Source organism: Symphalangus syndactylus, chromosome 9 (assembly GCF_028878055.3).
Source record: "Symphalangus syndactylus isolate Jambi chromosome 9, NHGRI_mSymSyn1-v2.1_pri, whole genome shotgun sequence".
NCBI lineage: Eukaryota > Metazoa > Chordata > Mammalia > Primates > Hylobatidae > Symphalangus > Symphalangus syndactylus.
This window is the reverse complement of record NC_072431.2, coordinates 124,386,657-124,393,843: the sequence shown is the minus strand read 5'-3', so window position 1 is coordinate 124,393,843 and position 7,187 is coordinate 124,386,657.

The window sequence follows — 7,187 nt, the reverse complement described above, 5'->3', positions numbered from 1 at the left end:
ATCATCATTTCTATTTTATGTAAAGAAGAAATGTTACACTAGAGATGTAACTGTTCCCAAATCAGACAGCTAACACACAGTGAAGGGAGGACTTGAACCCTGATTTTGGGTTTCTTCATTCTGTGCCCTGCCCACACTCACTGTTTTCCCTGGTTGAGTGTGATTATGCAGCTCTCATGCTCCGGCCCTCCCTTTTTTTTGCACTGCATTATACGTTGTATCTATTGCAACTTCATATTGTAGTTTCATGGAATTATTATTATTATTATTGTCATTATTTTTAGAGATGGGGTCTTGCTGTGTTGCCTGTGCTGGAATACAGTGGCTATTCATAGGCACAATCGTAGCACGCTGCAGCCTCGAACTCCTGGCCTCAAGTGATCCTGCTGCCTCAGCTTCCCAAGTAGCTTGGACTGCAGGCGTGCACCACAGTGCCCAGCTTTCATGGCGTTATTCTTAAATTCCCACCTGGCCTGCAAAGCTGAGAAGAAAGTACGTGACAGCCTTGGGTTTTAATCCTACCTCCCTCGCCACTTGCTCATTTTAAGACCTTGGGCAATAACAATAATCTCCAGTGTTTACTGAATGCTTAGTATGTTCAGTGATGTTAAGAGCTTAATATGTATTAATTTCCTCTAATCTACACAACAACTCAAGAAGGTAAAAACAATTAATATTCCCATTTTGTAGAAGAGGAAATTAAGAGAATCCGTTTTCTCTCTCTCTTTTTTTTTTTTTTTTTTTGAGATGGAGTTTTGCTCTTGTCGCCCAGCCTGGAGTGCAATGGCACAATCTCAGCTCACTGCGACCTCTGCCTCCTGGGTTCAAGCGATTCTCCTGCCTCAGCCTCCCAAGTAGCTGGGATTACAGGCACGGGCTACCACGCCTGCTAATTTTTGTATTTTTTGTAGAGACAGAGTTTCACCATGTTGGCCAAGCTGGTCTCCAACTCCTGACCTCAGGTGATCCGTCCACCTCGGCCTCCCAAAGTGGTGGGATTACAGGCATGAGCCACCACACCTGGCTGAGAATCCATTTTTTGTGTGGCAATAGTCACATCTAATTTACTAGGCTATCATGAGGATTACATGCGATAACACATAGAAAGTGCCTAGAGGGTAAGAGTAGCTTTGCAACTGTTCCTCCCCTCCCCATCACCTCCTCCACTGAGGGCAAAGACGACATCTCTGCTCCTTCTGCTTTCCCTAGTAGAGGGCAGGGGTGAGCAAGTAGCAAGGGCACCAGAAATGTTATCAATGGTCAATGTAAAGATTGGAAATCCCCTCGCATTTGACCTTAATTCCTCTTTCACTGAAAACACCAAACATATAGATGTCATTTGCTCTGCCTGCCACTATCCACACAGCAAATACAGCTCATGGAGCAGCTAAACTCTGCTGGTAATAACAACCACTTGATATGTTCCACCATCATGTTCTGGAACCCACTGACTAAGGAAAACATACCTGGACTGAATAATAACCATCTGCACACTGGGTGTAACTCAGCACTTTGTTGACTATTGTATGCCACTTTGGCTACACAAAGAATCACCCAGGATCTCTCTGAAAATACTGACGCCTGGCTCCACGCCAGAGATCATGATTCATTCAATCTGAAGTGACGCCCAGGCATTAAAAATGCTTAAGTTCTAGAGATGACTCTAATGTGTCACCAGGATTACAAAAAGTTGATTTACCTACATACATGAAAGGGAAATTAATTTTAGCCATTCTAATTATTATTTAGGACGGCAAATCTGTCTCTTTGCATGTGTTATTCAGACTATAACCAAATATTATAGCATGGTGCAGTAACCATACAAGGAAACTAAAAAAAAAAATTATGATATAGACTGAGATCAGCAAATACATGGCTGCCCCTCCCTGTGTCCACAATTGCAACACTCATCTGAGTCCTGGTCTTACATCCTTTCCCAAGAGAGCATCTTGGTGGTCACACGAGATGGAGCTTAATCTTGCACAAGGTATACACACACTTAAAAAGCTATTACGGCCAGGCACAGTGGCTCGCATCTGTAATCCCAGCACTTGAGAGGCTGAGGCGGGCGGATCACCTGAGGTCAGGAGTTCGAGACCAGCCTGGTCAACATGGCGAAACCCCGTCTCTACTAAAAATACAAAAATTAGCTGGGCGTGGTGGCGCATGCCTGTAATCCCAGCTACTGGGGAGGCTGAGGCAGAAGAATCGTTTGAACCCGGGAGGTGGAGGCTGCAGTGAGCTGAGATTGCTCCATTGCATTCCAGCTTGGGCAACAAGAGTGAAACTCCATCTCAAATAAATAAATTAATTAATTAAAAATTAAAAAGCTATTACAAGACAGTATTTATTGTATTTATTCAATAAATATTGATCAAGCACCTACTATATGCCAGGACCTGGGTTAGCTACTAGCAATATGAAGATGGATAACATGTGGTTCCTGGCCTCAAAGAACTCAGTCTTTTGGAGGAGAGAGGATGTGCTAAGTGCTTTGTAGAATATGTACACAGTGCTGTTAAAACAAAGAGAACAAAACAACTGTTCATGCCTGGGAGAATCAGGAAAGATGACAAGAACTGTCAACCGTGTTGGATCATAAGGGACTGAGCAGGAATTCACAAGGCCCCATTCAACTGAACCAGTATTCTAGTGAAGGAATAGCATGTATGACTGCTGTAACACGAAATAGCTGCTGTGTTTAGTCTACAAGTGGTGTTAATAGTGTGACTGTGGCCAAAGGTGAGCATGAGGGACTGACAGAAAGTCAGGCTGGAAAAAGAAGTACCAGGGCCTTTGCATGGCATTTTGGTGTTCAGGTGACAGTTAAGACTGTCCAGTGAAATTTCCGTGATGATGGAAATTAAGGGGGTAGTTCAAGCAAGAAAGAGTATAGGAATTCCAAGAGTGAACCTGAACTCAAAGGGAAGGTCTTGCACTTACATCAAAAGTTTGAGAAATCAACATACTTGTATGTTTTGATCTAGATAAAATTATTTTGTTGTTGTTGTTGTTGTTGTGTTTTTGAGATGGAGTCTCTCTCTGTCGCCCAGGCTGGAGTGCAGTGGTGCGATCTCGGCTCACTGCAAGCTCCGCCTCCTGGGTTCATGCCATTCTCCTGCCTCGGCCTCCCGAGTAGCTGGGACTACAGGCGCCCGCCACCATGCCAGGCTAATTTTTTTTGTATTTTTAGTAGAGACGGGGTTTCACCATGTTAGCCAGGATGGTCTCAATCTCCTGACCTCATGATCCGCCCAACTTGGCCTCCCAAAGTGCAGGGATTACAGGCGTGAGCCACTGTGCCTGGCCCTGATATAGATAAAATTCTTACATTCCACTTGTCTTTTAAAAAATAATTATTCCCAATTCTAACAAAGTTTTTGTCTTCATAGACCAATCACCAATCCATAGAGCTTTGTTTCAGTGCCACAGCTAAGGATGTGAAGATACTGTTTATGCCACGATGTTTACTCAGCAATACAATTCACCAGTACTTAAAGGAAAGTTGCTACTTCCACCCACCATTAATAACTGACTTTTTTTCTTTATCGTCCCACTTTGTTTTTATTTTTTATTTACTTTTTAAAAATGTTTTAAATTTTAATATATTTAAGAGATACAAGTACAGATTTCTTACAGGCTTGTACTGCATTATGGTGAAGTCTGGGCTGTTAGTGGACCCATCACCCAAATAGTGAACACTGTCCCCAACAGCTAATCTACAACTCTTACCCCACTTCCACCTAAATAACTCACTTCTGGTCCACTCTTTTCAACCTTGTGTTCACTGCTTAGCCTATGTTGGTTTCAAATTTCCCAACTACCAATGTTGATCCTTGTTTCCAGTTTTTGCTTTGCCTAGTGCTTTGGCCTCAGTGCTCAATCCTATTTTTCCAGCTGCAAACTCAACTTTATAGTCAATTTCTCCACCTCACTGTGTAGTCATAGGAAAACACCCTTCCTACTTTGGATGGGCCTGAGATCCGCCTATCTCAGGGCCCCGTTTACCTGTGATCATCCCACCAGGCTGGCTTCAGTTTCTTAAGAAGGTCAGAGAGAGCAAGAAAGGGAATCTAGACCAAAGCCTAGGACACCTGAGAGGAAACACTGAAGGACAGATTTTGGGAGGAAGATAACGAGTTCAGTTTCAGGTGTGTTCTTTTAAAAATGTTTCTGTACCATTCAAGTTGAAGAAATTATAACCTTTGCAAAAATTATAACAGTGAGAAAATTATGACAGTGCAAGTGATCTGACCTTACCAATTCCATCTTGCTTCTAACCTCTAAGCTGCCCTTGTTCATTCCTGGGCACAGTAGTGTATTGTTGAACCTTGAAATAAAGACGATAGATAATAACCCTTTCCCGGAACAAATCCTCTTCTTGCCTGGGGATCAGACTGCCTTTGTAATGACAGAAGAGAGACAGACCCTCTCATATTGTTTTATATTGTTCTATACTCAGAAAAGGAAAGAGAAGCAAAACTAAAGGCGGGTAGCCTGGCGCCTAGGAACCAGACCCAACACCAGGCCTGGGCCTGCCTGACCTAAGCCTCGTAGTTAATATTCGACCCCTGACCTAGCAACTGATGTTATCTATAGATTGTAGAAAGACATTGTAAAACTTCCCAGTCTGTTCTGTTTCACTCTGACCACCGGTGCATGCAGCCCGTGTCACATACCCCCTGCTTGCTCAATCGATCACGTCCCTCTCACAGGGACCCCCTTAGAGTTGTGAGCCCCTAAAAGGGACAGGAATTTCTCACTTGGGGAGCTCGGCTCTTGAGACAGGAGTCTTGCCCAATGCTCCCGGCCGAATTAAACCACTTCCTTCTTTAACTTGGTGTCTGAGGAGTTTTCTCTGCGGCTCGTCCTGCTACAGTAAGACTAACTAATTAACCACAAGATTAGAAGTTATGGTTTATGGCCGGGCGTGGTGGCTCATGCCTGTAATCCCAGCACTTTGGGAGGCCGAGTTGGGTGGATCACATGGTCACGAGATGGAGACCAGCCTGGCCAATATGGTGAAACCCTGTCTCTACCAAAACTACAAAAATGAGCAGGGCGTGGGGTGGGCGCCTGTAGTCCCAGCTACTCGGGAGGCTGAGGCAGGAGAATCGCTTGAACCTGGAAGATGGAGTTTGCAGTGAGCAGAGATTGCGCCACTACACTCCAGCCTGGGCAACAGAGCAAGATTCGGTCTCAAAAAAAAAAAAAAAGTTATGGTTTAGAAGCCATGCAGCTAGAGGCCACAAGATTCTGAACTTCCCCAGTTGCTCCTAGGGATAACATCACTATTGTAAAACTTAAGACTAGTGCTTTGAGACCTTTCCTACTGATGCACCAGCTGCAGCCACTCAGACCAGTAATCTGGGTCAACCAGTTCTACAATCCCATCCAGGAACAGAAGGCAGCAAAAAGAACCCACTTTGATCCCCTATGATTTCATCTCCCACTCTATCGATCAATACTCCCCCACTCCCTGGCTCCCCTACCTGCCAAATTATCCGTTTTTTTTGTTTGTTTGTTTGTTTTTTTCCTTTTTGAGATGGATTCTGGCTCTCTTGCCCAGGCTGGAGTGCTATGGTGCCATCTCAGCTGACTGCAACCTCTGCCTGCTGAGTCTGAGCGATTCTCCTGCCTCAGCCTCCCAAGTAACTGTGATTACAGGCACCCACCACCACACCCAGCTAATTTTTGTATTTTTATTAGAGACAGGGTTTCAACATGTTGGCCAGGCTGGTTACGAACTCCTGACCTCAGGTGATCCACCCACCTCGGCCTCCCAAAGTGCTGAGATTACAGGTGTGAGCAGCCACGCCCAGCCAAGAGTTTATATTTTATATTTTACGTGTAAGTTCGTGGCTCATTCCATGTTAACTTTTGTATTCAGTTTTGTTTGTCAAGTTTCATTGTCTGATCATAACATATCATAAGATATTTGAAGAGATTTATTCCGAGCCAAATATGAATGACCATGGCCCATGGCACAGCCCTCAGGAGGTGCTAAGAACACGTGCCCAAGGTGGTCAAGGTGCAACGTGGTTTTATACATTTTAGGGAGGCATGAGACATCAATCAAATACATTTAAGTAATACATTGGTTTGGTCCAGAAAGGCAAGACAACTCAAAGGAGGTGGCAGACAGTGGGGGAGTTCTAGTTTAAACATTTTCTGGTTGACAATTGGTCGAGTTTGTCTAAAGACCTGGGATCAATAGAAAGGAAATGTTCAGGTTAAGATAAAAGATTGCGGAGACCACGGTTCTTCTGAAGTCTCATAGTGGCTGCCTTTAGAGACAACAGATGACAAGTGTTTCCTGTTCAGACCTTTAAGTGGTGCTAGACTCTCAGTTAATCTCTTCAGGATTGGGAGGGCCTAGAAGAAAAAGATCTGGCTGTGTTAATAGAGATTCTTTACAGATGCAAATTTTTCCCCACAAAGGGCAGCTTTGCAGGGCCATTTCAAAATATGGCAAAGAAACATGTTTTCAGGTAAAATATTTTGATTTTCTTCTTTGTCACGTAATATTACGCCAAAGTCAGATTGGAAAGTAGTAACAATATATGAGGCTAAACAAAACTCATCTGATGAGAATTTATGGTTTGTAGGGCATTACTCCCCAAACCCCTTAGATAGGAATTTGGGCAAGATAAGAAAAACAATCTGAGCTTAGTCCTCAGTTTGGATAAGAAAAACAAGACACTTTTGTCATAATAGGAAGAAACAAAAGATAAGTTTTAGAGATGTTGTTCCTAAAAAGCAAGCATGGTTTCACACCCTTTACTAAATGAAGTTAAGGGTTGATGTTTCACTTTTATTAGGAAATGTCCTAAGTTGGCTAAACATACGTTTGTCAAGCTAAGTCAAACTCAAATTTCTCCTGACTTCCTTTCAGGTTTACAGGCACAATGAGTACAGTGCTCACACCATTAGTACTCAATAGACATTTAATCTTGCATCTGGGAAGCTCCTGGTTAGTAATAACAGAATGAATGAAAGAATAAATCTGTACAACAAACCCCCAGGACACAAGTTTACCTATGTAACAAATCTGCCCTTGTACCCCTGTAAACCAAAAATAAAATTCTAAGACCCCCCCAACCATCTGAATGGACTACCTCCTCCGCCAGGGCCTGGTTAAAATTTAACCTGAAGGACTGGTTCAGGCCATGGCTGGAAGTGAGGGT